Here is a 19,445-nt window from a genome sequence, read left to right as displayed (position 1 = left end):
TACATTAACTGCATTGACAGCCTCAATTTTTTTTTTAATGTGACATATACTATAATGTGTCCAGCATCACAAACGTTACACCAGTTAGAAAAACAAAATGTTCTCTTTAAGCAATATTTCAATATCTCTATCTTTTTAAAAATTTGTGGTTACATATCCTAGCTAATTATGACTGTACGCTGTTGCATTGAACTTTCGTCAATGTACAACTAAATTAGAATGGTGACTGCCAAATTTTTAAAAATCTACTTTTAGTCTGATATTATTTTTGTGTTCTGCAGACCAGTGTGATAAGGTATCTGTACTGAATACTCGTCTCTCAATGAAGAAAAAAAAATCACCTCTCCAAAATGCATGGTACCGGTATTTCCCTCTAATACTTTCCCTCATTCCAAGTACCAGAATACATTGCTGGGGCCCTGAATAGCTAACATATATTACAGTATTACCAACATCATGACAATTATGGCACATGTGAAAGAAAACCTGGCAAAACATACATCTTGACCAGTACATTTTCTTTTCACTACTTCTTGTACTTGGCGTTTGGATTGAAACATTTTACTTATGTTCGTTCCTTTAAGCTACATACTATTCTTTTATATCTTAAACTAGAAAAGAAAAAACATGCTCTATGCTATTTCCCTTCAGATTCACCAACTGTTACTTTGTGAAATTTTCTCTTTTTAAGCACTTCAACGTGCAGTTTTTTTTTTTCTGACTAACATGTCACATATTTTCCTCCATCTGATGAAGAAAGGCAAAGTTCACTTCCCTTTTGCTGCCCCCCCCCCCCATAAAAACAAAAACAAAAGACATTCCAATCTGACAGGATTAAAATGTTGGCGTTTGGGCTTCAAAGGAAATAACAGGATCAATTTCCATGAACTACTAGTATGCGGCTTGTAACTGTGAGTCTCAAAGGCATGGTATAGTTTTGGTTGAGATGGAGATTCAGACTTTAACTTTTTGCAAGCAAATAAAAACAACTTATGAAATATGAAAGAGCATCAAATTCTTAGAATAATTTGAAGTTTGTTTGATTAAAGTTCTTGGTTTTGAAACGGCCGAGAAATTTTTTTAAAAAGTGACACAGAATGATAATAATTAGAAATGGGTGCCACCTTTATTAGGACCTCTTTGTTTTTGTACATCTCAGCCTTTTCAAAACCAATTTTTAACAAATAAATTTGGAATTCCTCTTGGTATTGTTTACTCTTTAATATTTCGTAACAGGGTTCTCATTATTTTACAAAATCTCCATATCAGCCCCCATCTCAACCAAAAGTAGGCCATCCCTCATCCCTTTAATGCTGCCATCAACATTGGAAGTAGATCTACATCAAATCATATTGTAAATGCTCTTTGCCAAGTAGTGTTGTGCACATTTTGATATCAGGTCTTGTTTTACTTCATCACTAAGGGAAAAAAAGAAAAAAAAAGATTAGAAAAGAAGCATTTAATCTGGATTAGTAGAAATGTCTAATATATACACATGTCTTTTATATATTCAACTTCTATAATAGTTCTGAAAGCACATTGTGATTATATTTGAGAAGTTTAGATGGATGCATTCCACATGTAAGTTCAGGTTCTGATGACATCCTTCATACGGAATCTGGATGCGGACCGGATAGCCTGGCAGGGTTGTTTCTGGAGAGAGACAGAGAGAGAGAGAGAGAGAGAGAGAGAGAGAAAGAATGGTGTATCTGTCTTTACTTGATGAGGAAAGTGACATGGGCATTTTAATCTTTGGTGAAGACACAGTGACATATAGGCTAATAAAGACATACGGTTACTTGATTTCCTCTATATGTAGTGTTTCCTTGAAACTGTAAAGTATATTATTTTATACAGTAGATCCTAATTGTAGCAATTTAACCGTGAGTACACGATGAAATATAAAATGTAGGAAACTTTCATGATCCAAATATCCAATTCTTTCCATTAAGCTTTTTATTCCATTCAGAAGAATTTCAAGGTAGTGCTTGCCTGATACTGCAACTGGATACATTCAACACTTTCGTGCATATAATGTCCCTGTGACCTTTCACATCAATACCCTCATAACTAATCAAAGTCAAATTGCTTAGAGGTTATGGTAACTTTGCCATCCGAAGGTAAATATAATGTCATGGTAGCAATGCTCTACAGTCAATAAAAATCAGGGTTTCCCTGTAATTTACAATCAGCAGCAAAATCACAACAATAACTAAAATGCTACTTGTACAAGGCTCAGCAGGTAATCATCTCTTCTGTATAAAACCAAAGTTGAAGATGATCTGCTGAGTAAATGTTAAGTTATTGCAAGATGAGAATAGGACAGATGTGCGTGTGAATGATGACTGCAACAACATAAAAACTCCTGCAACCATCTTTGACAGAGGCTAAAAAAAAAAATAATAATCAGCGTTAATTCATGTAAATCTTCGTTGTTGGAGTGATTGACTACATGCATATGCAGTACTGCATTCATTTAGCAAAACATGCGTTAATTTTCTGCCCAATGAACGATCGACAGTCAAAAATTTGGTCAAGATGTCAAAGGCTTGACAAAATATTCCAACATATTTGGGGTTTACATTTTACATGTACATGTATTATTGCTTACCTCCCACATTTCCTTTCGAAATAGAGTGCAGGATGCACAGATTAGAGGTTGGTAGTCAGGACATCTCTCTCTTTCTTTTTTTTCTCTCTCTCTCTTGTCCGTAGTTGGCTGTGGTTTGCAGGGTCCATTTTGTCCACTTTGTGCTAATTCTGGTCGAAAATACAATTAACAAAAACTTAAATAAGTTATCATTTTTATGAGTGAAACAGGATAATCATACTGCAACATAAACAAACACATTCATCATGAATTAGAATTAATCATCACGATCTCATGAATCCCTTAGTATGAGATTTTGGATCTTCAGGTCACTGTCAACATTAATTTGTCTTACATGTAATACATTAATCATGTCATTGTTATTATCATCTTTGATGCTCTAAAGCCATATCTTACTGAAAATGAATTATGTAGGATGGAAGTCATCTTGACACCTGTAATTCCTGTACACAAATATTTGATTGTATCATGCTCTCATTTGTATGTGGATTAGGATATGATTTCCTTGCATAAATCGATTTGTATTCATGAGATGATATTCCTAATTTCAAATCGATGACACTTACTTCTGAGCTGGAAAGGGCATTCACATCGCAGTCAAGACATCTTTCTATCTCCCCCTCACTCTAGTGGATGTGATCTCAAACTCAGCATGTCCATTTGTTGGTGACACCTTGATAAATATAAAGAACAATACATCACAGCATATCACCCTTACGTCATACTTAACGCAACATAATAACAATGGAAAGTTAATTGATCTTTGACTACAGACGTATTTTCATTTGTGCACACATTAAACACTTGTGCCAATTGACATGGTTGAGAAATATTTCATTACATATAATATCTTACTTGATTACATTTATGTTTGATTTTTATATGATCTCATCTTCAGTAGATAGAATACTGTTCTTTCATATGATCCTCTACAATAGAACATGCAATGAATTTACAAGAAAACAAGAATACACATCCGATCATAGATTTGCTCCCCTTATTATATAAATGGAGATACACGTGTATAAGATTATTCTCCTCTCTTTGTTTGCAAAGTATTTGTACACTGCATTGTAATGCAACTGTCAAAGCGAAAACATGCTTGTTACAATTTATTCAAATGGAATAGGAATATTTGATACTCAATGTATTTAGATTTGGCATTATTTTCAACTGGGCACTGAAGTGATACATTTGATAATCAAACACTTAGTAAGTTAGTATTTAAAAGATATTTCAAATTAGACCGCTATTTAAGACATTTACCGTTTCTTACCTTCTGGTTGTTCTGCAATTTGTTGCAGGTAGAAAGAGCTCAGTCTTTACAATTAGATTTTGGCAAGTCAGAATAGGCATATGTCTCTCTCTTTGGTGAAGTTTGAAGACAAGACTCAGTCTGTCCACTTGTTGGTACATCTAGCTGAAAACAGAAATCAACATGACTCAAATAATTTTTTTTTCATCTTTAAAGCAGAGCATAAGCTAATAGTGAACAAAAAATAAAATCAATTTGAAATTTAATTGTTTTGAAAAGGCATCTTGACATTGACATAATTTTCTTTGTTTCCCATGCAAATCAATTATAACTAAAAATATATCTCTTTCATTAAGATGATATTTTTTTTTTTTTAGCTTTTTAAAAAGTTAAAAAAGAAGAAGATATTTAGGTTTCAGTGAGTCGGTATAAATGATCCATTAAAAATGTAATATTTACATTTTTTCAAATGAACCTTTATTCTTTGAGACATTAACATAAGAACTTGGTACTTATGAGTAAAGACATTTCTAAATAGTTTCTCTTTGACTAGATCTATTTGTAAACTAGAAGAGTACATGTAAATGATTCACAGATTAGGAGAGGTTGGCAGTCAGGACTGAACACTTTCTCTCTCTCTCTCTCTCTCTCTTTCAGGCATATTCGAATGGCAAGATCACTTGGTTGTAGACTCGCTTTTATATAAAACACCTCGGCCTAAATCCTAGACTCTTTTTCTGAACCCACAGGTCTACAAATACCAGAAAGAGTGGAATCAACCTTAGACCTCTGCTCTAGAGACTAATATTAGCCTAGATAATTCACGTTAGAGCTAATGTTAGGATCTTCTAATGTTAGATCTAACATGAACTTTTTGATCAAAGTTAGCCTACATATCAGGGGTGTATCCAGGATTTTTTCCGGGGGGGGGGTCGTAATCAAAATTTTTTGACCTTTTTTGCGAGGGAGCGGAGCGACCGACCGGGGGAGGGTGTGGGAGGGGGGTGTCCCCCCTCCCACGGTAGGGAGTTTTTGAATTTTATATCTTAAAATGGGGCCATTTGGTGCATACAAAAGTTACTTTTTCGGCATGGCAGTGCGACTTAGAAATAAGGTATGGCATTGCCATTAAATTAACTTACGAAATTTACGAGGTTTTTGACAATTTGCTGGAACACCACTTGGTCACTTGTTTTTTCTTGATTGTATATAGGGTAAAAAGCCCTCCAAAAATGTCTCTTACAAAAAGTGGACCTTTTGAAAATTTGGGGGGGGGGGGTCGTACGACCCTCCCGACCCCCCCCCCCCTTGCATACACCCATGCATATATAGTATAATTATTATGCATAGATTTTAGAACCTCTAGATGCCTAAACTTAGGTCTAGCTAGGCCTAGTAAGCTGGGTCTTTACAACAAAACTGCCTAGATATGAGTAGTAGATTACTAGAAACCTCTAACGTTAGGTAGAATCAGTGGCCCAGATCTTGACTAAGGTTAGACCTAGATCCTAATTCCAGATGCCAGCTATTTATGCTTCAGACCCCGGCCCTAGATTTTATATTGTAGGTCTAGTATATTACTATTAGACTCTAAACGTTGGTAGATCTACATCTACATCTTCTGTATAGTCTACAGCCCCTTGCCCTGGACCTGGCTCTAGCCCTACAAATAGAAATACATCTAACCAGCGCAGTAACGTTAGTAGTAGTGGACCTGTACTGTCCACGTTATACAACTGCTAATGTGCTAACGTTAGGTGTTAAGTTCATTGTGATTATACTACTAGTGTCATAGGGCCTAGCCCGATTGAATTGTTTTGGCATAATAACAGGCGTAGCCGTACATTCTAGCACTAACAATATCATTCGTCGTTAGAGTAACACTACCCCTACTAGCTAGAATGTCTAACACTAACGTTAGTATTAACAGTTAGAGAGAGTGTATTACCGTTAGATAGATTAGACCCAACAGTAGACGAGGATTCAGTCCAACTGCATGTGATGAGGCCATAAATTACAAACCTAGATCGAACTAACAAGACACCTAAATCTAGACGTAGACCTAATGTTTGTTAGGCCTCTTTTCGCACCGTGTCAAGACGTGCTTTACGGAATAATCGCTGTTCCACTAACAAACACCGCCGGCACGGTCGGGTGGCGGCCCGGGGGTTGGTGTAGGCATGCCCGCGCCAACGGGATCGGTGCGAAATACAGTAATTAAAGACATCGGCCTAACGTAGTACTAGCGCTTGAACCTTGATATTAACCAAGTCTCAGATCAAAGTTGTATATCTAACTAATAGGTTAAAACAGATTTTTAAGTTCCGTTATGCAGTGCAATAAGGAACTATGTATTTATTTACTAAGTCACTTACATTCGAAGGAAATAGTCCCTTTTCCAGTCACCACGTTTCCAACTCAACGACCGAAACATGCAGCTCTAGCTCTCGCGCGAGAGATTTTACCTGTATACACAATGTAGCTAGATCGTCGGGGTAGTGCGTGGTAGACGTACGCACACGTATTAAGTATTCGCGCGCACACAAGCTGCGCGGGGCTACTGGAAAATGCTCGGAAAATGCATTTTCTGAGTTCCTGCAAGTTCAGAGTTTTGATTAAAAGTAAAGATTTCTTCAAGAAAACTAGAAATGATATTGACACATTCAATTAAAGAAGCATTTGTAGTTTTATAAACCATTAAATTACTTTTGGAAGATCATCTAATTAGCTTGGAAAAACAAACTTTACAGAACGTTAATTAATCTGTGAATATTATTTCGAGAAAACAACACCCAAACATTTGAGAGCCCCATATATGGCTGTACAAAATAACCTTTTAAAATGCTAAAGAAACACATTTAAACTGCAATTTCATTAAAAGGGACAATTGAAACTCATGATCTTTCAAATATGAATTGAATGCAAGCAAAAAATCAAAATCGTGATTTTTGACATGCTTCTGAATTTTGGGGTAAAAATGACATTTTTCGGCAAAAGTACGCTTGACATCCGGCCGTACGCTATTCCTTAGTATTTTTGCAAGACTTTCAGTATGAGAACGGAGCATTAACAAAAAATGCCGTCGAATCCTTATCTAGAGCCTTTTTTGAGGTTTGGCTGGTCTACTAGTATAGGCCACCGAGTATTACAACGTTGATTCCTACACACACGAGCTACACTATGACAGCGTGCAAAACTCCGAAAGGTCGAGGAGGTCCAGGACTACGTTAAAAGTAGGCCTAAAGCGGCTTCGTTACCCAGATCATCTCCAAAATCGGTTTTAGTTTATTCCTAATTTGCACCTGATATGGTGTCCTCCTGCGATCATTCCTCCGTTACTTGAAGCAGTCACTTTGTCAATTGAGCTGAATGCATTGATCACATTAACGTTACACACACACACACGCCATCGCACCACAGATTTCTGTAGTATTGGTTGTAACAGTAGTGACTGTAAATAGCGCCATGAGGCTACACCGCGCTGCTCCTAGCGCTAGCTAGCTACAAGCCACAGGACTGTCGCTCAAAAGTATCGCTACTACGCGCATGCGCACTGCGTGTATAAAAGTGAGAAATGTAGATATCGATCACACGATCACGATGGGTGCAGATCGTGGATTCCCAAAAGTACTATATCACGCTGGCTAGTAACCAATTGCACCGCATCCAGCTGCTCGTAGCTAGCTAGTAAAACTACACCATGTTCGTGCTCTGTGTAATCCTATGGCAAGAGACTTTGAGGGATATAATACAGTTTATGCTCAGATGGGTCTTCAGTTGTTGATGTCGTTGTTGTTAAGTTTTGTGGCGTACAATTCTAGTGCAGAATATTGACGCCATCTACGTGTAGCGGGTTTCTGTATCTTTTTGGCTTGCTTTCGTTTTACTTTCCATGAGGGCTTCCAGGCCTGGCGTCAGTAAAACGTACCTCCCGCCTGATTTTCATTTATTTATCTATTTACTTACTTATTTGTTGGTTATTGTTGTTGTTGTTGTTGTTGTTGTTGTTGTTGTTGTTCTGGGTTGCATCTTCTTGACAATCCGGCTCTGTCTTTCTCGCAGCCTCGAGAGGCCTAGTCCATTCCGTGACAGAACAATTACCTGTAGTGAATCCTTTAAATCCAATGATCAATAAGATCAATAGGGTAAAGAGGGAAAAGGAGAAGTCGAGCGGAGAAAACATATAGAAACAAACAAGCAAAACAGGTGAACAAGACTATAACATAGCAGAACAAAATTATGGGTTGACAACGGACGAAGGATAAAGGGCTGTTCACAAACAGAAATCATGCGCGTTATGTTATTTAAAGCGCCATGCAGCTAAAAATTAATAAAGATATAGGACTATCACAAAGCGAAAGGAAGCGCATACTGTGAGGAATAGGTTAGATGGAAATGCAACTAACAAAAATATAACATAACCGACGGAAAAAAATAAAATAAACGTATCAATGGAACAAAAATAACAAACCATAACATGATCAGAAATTTTGTGTTTTATCTGTCATTGCTCTGATGTAAGTGTTTTTAATCAGTTTTCCCCTCAAAGCTGGTATTGCTATTGTTTTCATCTGACGTTCAGTGCGTCGTCATGTCCGTGCAGCCCGGGGAAGTAAAAGATACTGTATCAGACGAGAAACTGGATATTACCCCTAGACTTTCCCGAAAGATTAAAATTTCCCCTCCCTTCCCCTGGACTGCTTGGCACAGACTGTGGGGTGTTTTCTTCTTCTTCTTCTTCTTCTTCTTCTCCTTCTTTTTCTTCTCCTCCTTCTTCTTCTTCGGGTTTTTTTTTTTTTTGTACGACAGGCAAAAAAAAAAAGCAATTAAATGACTTATCACACATTACTGGGCTTCAGGTTTTCCAAAGTTTTTTTTTTTTAATGATTCTACATTTTTTTTTTAGATAATGAGAAATGAAAGAGCATAATATTATAAGGGGAACGCAAATTTTATTTGATATCAGTTTTATTGGTTTAAAATGGTTGAGATAATCAAAACAAAGCGATCCTAATAAAAGGTGGAACCCACAAATTGCTTTGTCTTATTTTGTTTTGAGATATCTCAGCCATTTCAAAACAGATTTTGCATCAAGTAAAATTTGAATTCCTCTAAATGTTTTTTTTTCAATGTATAGTTTCCAGACATTTAACTTTCTCATTTCTCTACTACATCAAAATTCCCTCCTTGTACATGTTTGAGTACTGTTTTATGGGGAAGAAACATAACCAATCCAATGAATAGAAATTTCGTAAAGTACTTTATAGTATGTTCTGAAGTATTCGCTTTTTACTGTAAATGCAAAATGTTTTAGTCATCGAATCTTTCAAATAAGGCCCTGCTTATATGATAATAATTATTACGTGATATATGTTTTCAAACCTTTGCAAGACATACATTTTATGAAAATAATAACAAAAACATAATCCACTGATGGGCACATTACATTTTTTCTTATTATTTCAACAATCTCCTCTTCATTTAAAAAAATGAGGCTTTAAGTTTACGGATGAAAAGAAAGAATGACATCCAACAAGCTTAATCGCCGTCAATCACATTCCGATTTATCTGTTATTTGTTTGTTGTAGTTTGTTTGCTTGCTTTTTTTTTTGCATTTCTCTCATGAGAGTCTGACTCCCAATACAGTTTGGAAAAGATAAGAATAACAAAACTATCAGATCTTGGCTCCTCTTTCTAAATAAAAACCTCGACAAAAACAAATCAAAACACTAACAAAGAACGCTTAATTAAATAAAATATTTGAATTGCATACCCCCCAAAAGTTCTAAATAGAACAGCGTCTATCGAAATGATTATAGGGTGTATGCGTGATACCAGCAAATATTATGCAGGAAAATGATTTCTGAAATGTCAAAAATCAGGTATTCTGTCCCTCTGAAATTAGCTAAGGGTCCCGTGTAAGAGAATTACAACCTACATTACGTAGAAGACCTCTACGTAGAAGACCTCTCTTCATTCATTCATTCATTCATTCATTCATTCATTCAATTTTTTCATTCACTCATATTCATTTACTTATTTATTTATTTATTTATTTATTCATTCATTTGTATTTTCATTTATTCTATTATTCATTTTCATTTTCTTGAAATCATTGCTCTTAATGAACAAACATGTTTCATTGTCGTGTGTTCAGACAGTTATGGTGTGTGTGTTTGTAGTTTAAAAAAACCCCGCAAAAAACGGTGAACTTCATTCGCCTTCACCACTCTCTTGATCGATTTTAGTCACTTTGGACTTCCCTGCAAAATTTTGGCAATGAAGGTCTATGGTATGACATCATTATCCTGCAATCCTGTTTAGCCTTGAACATTGTGACACACACAGTATAAGTATGAATACTCGTTCTTACCCCAGTAACCGAACTGATTGCGATTATAAATCCGGTCATTTGATGTCCAAAAAAAAAATGGTCAATCAAAAGGATATTGCTATTGCGACACGTGATGGCTATTATCGCATGTTATTCTTTATCTTTCTGTATGGATTGTGTAATAGGTTCATATCATGTTCGTGTGGATGTCTGTCTGTACATAATAGTTCTATGTGTCTATCCTCACAAATAACAGGCAAGAACAAGGTACAACTGAATATATAGGCCTACTTTGATCATTTTAATCTTAATTTTGGAGAACATATACACGAGTGACAACAGCCATTCATCGAAAGCTATTTGTACTTGCAGTCTCATATTCGCTGTTGATAATAAAAAAGAGGGCTTTTTATTGAATTGTACTGAATGGCATTGAATGCATTCTGCACAATGTTAACAAAAAACAATGCTTATCATTCCTCGACAAACCAGTATAAAATCCCAAAACTTGCAAAGCATACATATTAGGAAAGAAAATGTAATAATATGAATAGGTAATTAACGAAAGTTGAATTTCTAATTAGCAGCAACATTACTGTCCGTGTTTATACACAAGGTTTTGCTATAATAGTTAACAAGTTACAAGAGCTCGATATAAATCTGCACATATCCGCTTGTCAATATATATATATATTATATGTATAATTTTGTATATACATATACATTTTATATGTATATAATTTTATATATACATAATTATATCTAAAATAGTGAATATTATATATGAAGAGTTTGTTCGCAAAAACCAATAAGTCCATTTTTGAAGATTTTGAAGTACGGTCTCTGTCATAAACAGGCCCGTAGCCAGGGGGGGGGGGGGGGGGGGGGGGGGGTGCGTCGGGTGCGTACGCACCCCCCCCCCCCCAAATTCTGAAAGGTCCACTTTTTCATAATAACGGTTTTTAGCAATTCTCAAGATAACAATCCAAATAAATATAAAGACACATTATATGCTACGTAAATGTGGAAGAGTACGTTTAACAATGTTAAAAATAATTGTACGAAACCCTTTTGTTGTATGAACCATCGGATCGTCCCCATGCACACAAACACAAATGTTATGTATCAATTTGTGCGAGCTATTATTATATTGGCACTGCATGCCATGGCCCTTGGCGCGTGTGACCGGTGTTTTTTTTTTTTCCACTGGCCGCCCGAGTACATGCGATTCGTGGATGACATTGAGGTTGACACTTGCATTTTTTCACAGGAACAGAGGTAAGTGGATGAAAATCTAATAGCCTCAAGTTTACATATAAAAAGATATGATAAAAATTAAAGAAATTTCCTCGAAATTACTATAATCGAAAACCTGAGACATTTTACATCTACGTCTCACAAAGATATAGTACATGTACATATAAGCACATGTTGGCATGATAATGCCTGGGGATATATTATTATGTCAACTATTTTCCATTATGAATGCATGCTCCAATCAACTTGTGAAAAGGTGGTCATGAATTAGCATTTCTTACGAACGATCAGGAGAGACAAAACAAAATGAAAGGCCTGTCTTACTCCAGTTCTCTATTAGTTATACATTTTCTCATGTTGTGACAGTTCGATTGGTTCTCATTTTGAAGTGAGCCAAAACCTAAGAACATTCTCACTTATAATTTCCAAAGAGTATTATGCAGGCACGCAAGCTCAATTTAGTTGTATTTCATTTAAATGTAATGGGTAAGAGGGTATGAGAGAGAATGCTGAGCTATGAAGTAAAATGGTAAAGTAAAAAGTTTGTCAGATAGTATTACAAAAGCCTGAATATTGCAAGAGCTCCGGAGTAAAAACAGCTAGGGAAAAACCCTATGTATGATAACATTGTGAGAGCGTTAGACTGCATTGTGACGCGTCGTTATTTAATTCACATTCTTTATTCATATTTTTCATAAAAAACACAGGTAATGAGCCGGATTGGGTTAAAATTCTCACTTACAGCTTTGTAGAAGTCTGAGTCAACAGTATCACACAGTACTTCAAGACGTATTAGTACAAACGATTTCTTGAGCCTGCACCGTTTCAGGCTCTGTTCTGGATACGGCGGTAGAAACTCATTCTTTTTTGTTGTTTATTTTATCATTATTTACTAATCTCTTTACTAACTTACAGGTAGCGGATTTCTTTGCAGGCCAAATTCGGAAATGTACTGTCGATTATTACTTATACATTTTCTCATGTTGTGACAGTTCTATTGGTTCTCATTTTAAAGTGAGCCAAAACCTAAAAACATTCTCACTTATGATTTCCAAAGAGTATTATGCAGGCGCGCAAACTCATTTTAGTTGTATTTCATTTAAATGTAATGGGTAAGAGGGTATGAGAGAGAATGGAAAGTGCTGAGCTATGAAGTAAAATGGTAAAGTAAAAAGTTTGTCAGATAGTATTACAAAAGAAACTCATTCTTTTTTGTTTGTTTATTTTATCATTATTTACTTATCTCTCTTCTAACTTAAAGGTAGTGGATCTCTTTGCAGCCCAAATTCGAAAATGCCTAGAGACAGCTAGTAACCAAATATGCTACTATAATTTAATAAATAAGAAATAACCATTCCAGTATGTATCTTAGTGTGCACAGTAAGACAGATCAAATCAAATAGGAAAACATCTGAGCACTAAGCCTGAGGTCTGAATTTGCACTCAACTTCTTCCAATGGCTAACGGATGTTTAATTTTTGAATTTCACTGACCTCCAAATTTCACAAAGAAAACCTTCTTAGCATGATGGTTAATATGACATTTGACTGATATTGGAGATGTTTGTGAATCGGATCTACTACCTTTAATATTATTAAATCTAAAATGATTATTTGAAAGTTCGGAAATGCTGGAAATATCCTACCACAAGGAGGCAAAATATAAATGGTTCACATTTACAATTCATTTTGTTTTAAAAATTTTCTTATTTATTTTCGTTTTTGACAAACTCGCATACCAACGGCTGATATACTGTATAGTAAAGTGAATGTTTCATCTTCCAAACAGCATCCAATGGGATGGAAAACTCCAACTGAAAGGTGGACACCGTGACCATACTCGCTAAAGAAAACGCGTAATAGGGGTCGTTTTTTCTCACGGATTAGATGGAAAGTGTGATGTACGAGCGTATATAATCAAAGGGTATCAAAAAGGCCGAAATTTGGGAAAGTGGTATATTGTTCAATCATGATGAAGTACTTCTTTAGGGTGCAGGAAACATTTAAGGAATACTTGTTTTTAAGGCCCGAAAAAGTAATATGACTTAACCCTATTAAGCCCAAGCTATTTTGACCTCTCGCAGGCCCAAGGGGGGGGGGGGGGGGGCACATTGTGCCCCCCTATATATATATTACTTTTTAATTATTTGATGTATCATCGTCATATTTGGCACATGGGTAGAATAACATATAATCTACATGACCGTTTATTAGAATTTTCTCAACGTCACCCATGGAGGGCGCTATTTACCAAAATATAAAGAAATACATAGGAAATATGCCCAAAACTGTATTATTCTGTATTATTTCTTTATTCCCATTATATATGTCTTATCATAGACCAATCATTTTCATATTTGCCACAAATGATAAGCAAATGAAATCTTATTATTTGTTATGGTTTAAATTTCTCAAGGTCACCACATGGCGGCGCTATTCATATCAACAAAAAGAAGTACATTATGAGACCTGAGATGAAATGTTTGGGATGGGTACATATAGTTATGACATTTCATATTTGCATAATAGTGGAATTTTGAGATTGCAAATTGATAATATGATAAACTAATGATATTAGAGGCATAACTTGGGTGAAAGAATGAAAATAACACAAAATAGAAGGGCAATCTTTAGAAAATATTATTGTTTTTAATTATCTCTATTATATTTATTGCTTTATGCCTTTGTCACATAAAAAACAAAGGAATTAATAAGAAAGACTTTCCAGGACCATAATTACTTCAAATTCTGCTCCTTCAATAAATTTCAGCCAAGAAACACCCATTTCATACATTGTAATGCTGTTATGAAATGGGAACAGAAAAAAGATGCAAAATCTGACTGACATGGTTGTCAGTTTATGGTTGCCATGGCAACCAGCAACATCAAATATGGCTAAATTATACATCAAAATGTTCGCAATAAGATTTTAGGAAAAGTCACCAAATTTGGTTGAAATCGGATAAAGGGCTACGGAGTGGCAAATGAAGGGGGGGGGCTTTTTGCCCCCCCCCCCCTTTCAGATCTCGGTCGTGGATCCTCGCGAAAAATTGCACCAAGGTAGAGGGCAATGTAATCTACAAGACTGTATAGTTAGATTTTTCAAAATTTGATTTATGTATTTTATATTATGCTTATTTATGCAAAAATATATATATATTTTTTACCTTTAAATAAAAAAATAAAGCTCCAAGACCTCTATTTTTTGGTGAACATATTCATTTCAATATTCTCAACAATGATAATATTGAAGCAAAAATTTGGCTTCATACCATTACTTACGTATTTTATTGTTTATTGACTTCTTTGGGTTTTTTTGGGGGGGGAGTTTTCATCAAAATTTGTCGCAGAAACCTTTTAAAGCATAATCAGGCAAAAAAAAAAATCATCATCAGCCATTGAAAGTAAAAATGTTTATTTTTATATGAATTAATAACAAAAACACAGTTTACCTTGTACACAAAATCATGTTTTTGAGTTTTTTTAGGGTAGACGAATTTTTTTCAAAGGGGCGTGGCTTCAAATCGTATGCCCGGGAGCGACAAATTTGGTCTGAAAAGTTGCGCGATACTTAAAAGAAAAAAAGTCATGAAATGTCGCAGCGAGAGCATCACGCGTTGCGGAACAAACACGCGAAACGTCGGGGGAGGGCGGGAGAGGCGCCTTTTTTTCCGTACTACAGCGAGGCAGGAAACCAATGGGGCTCATTAATATTCATGAAAAGTATTGCTTGAAAGTAGATGCGCATGCGTACAAGCGACTTACGTACGCAAATTAGGCTAGTTTACGCGAAGGGCATTCAGACGTCATTGAAAAACTGCCTGTGTCATTCCCACTAGACAGGAGGGTTGATGCGTGCACACCCATGCAAATGTGCACTTGGTTACCTCAATACAGCTCTCGTTTATGTGAGTTTTATGGATAAAAATAATAAACTGTGAATGAATCATAAAAAAATATTACGCTTATGTGTATTTTGTTCATAAATCCTCTTCATTTCAACCCGTTTGTAATCATACTTTCCCCTTTTGCAAATCGACGTGTCCATAACGTCCTCGAGCCCCCGAGATAGCTCTGGGACATTCCACTCAATGACGGGGTTATTATTTTGCAACGTTGTCAAATAACTCTAATGTAAGCAAGTTCTTGGTATGGCTAATCTATTTTATGATGTATCAAAATCTATCTATGCTTAGATAACCTAATTTGCAGAGACATAGAAAAAGATCTGCTTTACAATCGTGATACGTTCAACTACTAATTTACCTGTGCTGAAATCCGCATGTATGCTCCGCACGTGTTATCGCCATCGCTCAAGCTTCGATCGCGATGGCGTGTGTGTATGACATAATTATAATATGTGGGGAAACATGTGGCTGAAAGAACCACGCAGCACGAGGCATGGTTCAAACGAATCGGACGTAAGAAGTCGTACATTCAAGAGCTAAAACAAACAAATAGCGAAATCAAAATCCACTGAAAAGGTCTTGACATTGTATTATATGTTCCAAAATCATGTTTGGCTTAGTTTTGAGAGGAAATTCTACACTTTGAAGGTTTTCCTCGCACGAGATCAGGAATGAGACCGGTGAACTAGCTACTCATACAACAGTGTGTGTACTCTATATGCGAACATGTGCATGATGCACTATGTGGATATGAGAGCGTAGCGTTAGGAATGCACCAAACAAATACGGTGGGCTGCAGATTCTTGGGGCGAAATTAGCCTTTGTTATACAACCCGTCTAGTATTTATATTTGTGTAATGATTCTAATTATCTATTAAATCACGATTAAAAATACTTCATCGCTATATTCATTATATATTTTGGAAAGCATAATCTAAGATATTTTGGGTTTTTTTAGTCCAAGGAATCATTTTATTTTGAATAAAAAAGTAATAATATAAGTATAGTTCTTGTCTCATGTCTAATTTCCATTCGCCTTGGACCCCGCAGTTGCCCATGGATACAATGGATAAGTAATCAGCTGTTAAGGAGTCGTACTACCCTATACTGCTCCTGTTAGAATGTAATTGGCGTTTATGGTTTTATAACCCTACCCAATAAAAAAAGACAAATTCAAGAATCATAATCAGTTCATGATGAAAGAAGAGTTATATCATTGGAGACATTTAAACAAATGATTATATGTTTACATTAAATTGCAGATTGAACCTGCACTGCAGATGTTGCACGGTGTCTTTATTGGTTTGTATGGTTATGTCATCAGTGGTGTCAGGGGTAAGGCTTTTATATCTAAGGCTATTTCTCTCCAGAATCCTTAGTTGCCAACTATTTAGTGCACATGCTATGCATTATGGCATCTCTATGGATGGAATCCATTTTGCATGCATTACTTGTTGCTATGTCAGGCAATCTTCGGGCAAGCTTTTGAGTCTTCAAAAGAAACTTTTGTTCAAGAGGTAGGGCCTATGCATGAAATTAGTAAACAGGTCTATTCCTTAGACCAATACATGCATTCATTTTATTATAGGACCATGCTTGGAGAGTCAGAGTTCAGAGTGAGAGATGGGGAGAAAGAAGGGGGATCAGAGGTTGGAGGGTTGGCGCGGAAAGAGGGAGGGAGAGAGAGAGAGGGAGAGAGAGAGGGAGCTACTGTACTAGCTACTTGTATGACGAATGTGTATGTGCGTGTATGTTTCATGATATGCATTTCAGTCTCAAAACACTGTATTTGTAACTCATGTCGGCCATAATAAGGAGGCTTACAAAGAGGAACATAAGGTGATTCATTGCGTTATGTAATGAGCCAGGTGCGTTGCTATGTCAGTGCAAAAATCTTGTTTTGTTAGGCATACATATAGCCTCCCAGTTCATACAGCCATGCTATTCCGATGCTCGAGCACCAATCATGTATATTCATGAGCAACGGGACTTTTTGCTAAAGGTAGTGCGCATGTGCAAAGAGTGCTACTCATGAATATTAATGAGCCCATTAGTTTCCTGCCTCGCTGTAGTACGGAAAAAAAAGGCGCGGGCGGGAGAATAATAGGGTTAGATGCCAGTTTTTTATTTGAAGACTGCGCCATCTATTGTTTGTGGACATCGGCACTCTGCCCTTAATTTGGTCCATTCGAGGATGTCGTCGGCTCACCGAAGCTGGGTGCACGAGTGTGTAAAAAGAGCAGAGCAGAAGGGCCCCCAAAAAAGTTCTTAGAGTTTACGATAACAGTTCAGCTCAATAAGACTTGAAATTGACGTGAGTTGCATTAATGAATTGTGCGTCTTATATTTTTGCGAGAGACATTGGAAGCTTAAATGAACATAACGTCGAAGCAAGCCCGTGCCAGTACAGTCCCACTAATTAAAAAACATGTTGTTGCAAGCCTTAAATGACTGGTACAGTCACGACAGTGGGAGAGGTAGAGTAGAACTCGGCTAAATCGTGATATCGGTCCCCTCTTGTTCTGCGTGTGCATCTTCGCTATGTGCAGAGTCTATGGAGGTTGAAAGCAGTCACCGGCTATGACGAAATGAATGGCGGTGAATGGGGTGGGGACCTAGTATTTATTTCACGATATAATGTCAATGACAAACTAACTGCTGGGTGCCCCCTCTCTATATTTGCTGCATTGCCATTGAGTGTAAATACATACAGCCTACAGGAGAAACATTCATGCATGAGACTACGTACCATACTTGCCAACATTTTCATTTGAGAAAGCGGTAGAATCCAGGATGCCTATGCGAGCAGCACTACTACCTTGAATGCTAATGAAATCTTTCAAAAGCGGTAGTCTACCGCCAAATGTGGTAGAGTTGGCAAGTAGGGTTGGGGGTACCACGTATCGTCACCCTACTCTATCCAGAGTTTTTCAGCGTATTCATCCAGATCCAGATCCTAAGGATCTGTAGCTTGTTTATTCTAAAAATATAACACAAATCCGCCTAATTCTTACCTCAAATATGCCATAAATACTGCAGTTTTGAATGTCGTGACCATCTCGTTGATTATGAATCTCCGTTTTAAAATAGCGCAATTTTAGTGCGTGCGTTCCGTTTTCTTCGCGCAGCTAAGAAGGGAACCTTGCGATCGGCACCCCCTCCCCTCCATAGGTAATACACGTGAATTTCACAGCATAGGTAATACACGTGAATTTCACAGGCCATAGGTAATACACGTGAATTTCACAGCCATGCGTCGTTACTGAGCGGATGTGTAATTTTTAGCTTGGTTTGTTTGAGTTTGATTTTCGTTTCTTCATTTTTATTGTCTTTATAGCTAATTAAATGACACTTAATCCCGCGCGTACCTTTTCGTTCTATATGCAAACAGCCATGATACGCAGGGTGCCGATGGGAAGGTGCCCTGTCGATAGGTGGTGCCCCAACCATACATAGTAGAAATAAAAAGAAAAAAGTGAAATAAAACCCGGAAGTGGCACCAGAAATATTAGTCAACCCCCCCCCCCCCCCCCCTTACAGAATTCCTGGATCCGCCCCTGCCTACGTGCAGCGGTTTTGCTGCATTCTTCACTGGGGATGGGGATGTGAAGATGTCCAACTAAATTAGAACTGAAAATCCTGATAATAAAGGAGATCAACAGCAAAACATTGTAAATGCACCATGGCATTGGAAAAGCATTAATGTTACATGCATTTCACACGTATTGTCAATAGAGGGTAGGCCTAGCACTAGTTTAGGGGTGTTTGGTTGAAAACAGGGCGCAACTGAGTGCGTCAAAATAAAGCCCATGCATTTGATGAGTTTAAAAGAACAGGCTATGATAACATTGCCATCAATCATCTGCATTGGAAATTGAATTAATGGCAAGTTACGTCCTTCAATCTACAGTATTGTTGGTAAGTTTTTTCATTCCAGTACTTTTCGTTGCCTTGTTATTCAGTGTTACCAACATGTCAATTACAGCAGTTAATGTACGTAAATGAAGTTTGTCCTATCAATTTGTAGTGCACTAAATTCAGTTCTTTACATCACAGATTGGTAAACCAGTCAGTAGTCGAC

At 36.7% G+C, this 19,445-nt stretch overlaps 1 long non-coding RNA gene across 1 annotated transcript; it reads right to left on the bottom strand.

Annotated features, from left to right (window-relative positions):
• Positions 1 to 1,463: 1,463 nt before the first annotated feature.
• On the bottom strand, positions 1,464 to 6,284 carry LOC139732193 (uncharacterized). The gene is made up of 5 exons (XR_011711012.1): positions 6,242 to 6,284; positions 3,888 to 4,031; positions 3,178 to 3,284; positions 2,612 to 2,760; positions 1,464 to 1,653 (listed from the first exon to the last, which is right to left on the bottom strand). It is a non-coding gene; the product is annotated as an uncharacterized lncRNA (long non-coding RNA).
• Between the last annotated feature and the right edge of the window lie 13,161 nt (positions 6,285 to 19,445).

This window comes from Diadema antillarum, unplaced genomic scaffold (assembly GCF_040938485.1).
Source record: "Diadema antillarum isolate AM-2024a unplaced genomic scaffold, OU_Dant_1.0 seq00000406_RagTag, whole genome shotgun sequence".
NCBI classification, from domain to species: domain Eukaryota; kingdom Metazoa; phylum Echinodermata; class Echinoidea; order Diadematoida; family Diadematidae; genus Diadema; species Diadema antillarum.
The sequence above is the reverse complement of the archived record's forward strand: the minus strand, read 5'-3'. Positions and strand labels throughout refer to the sequence as shown.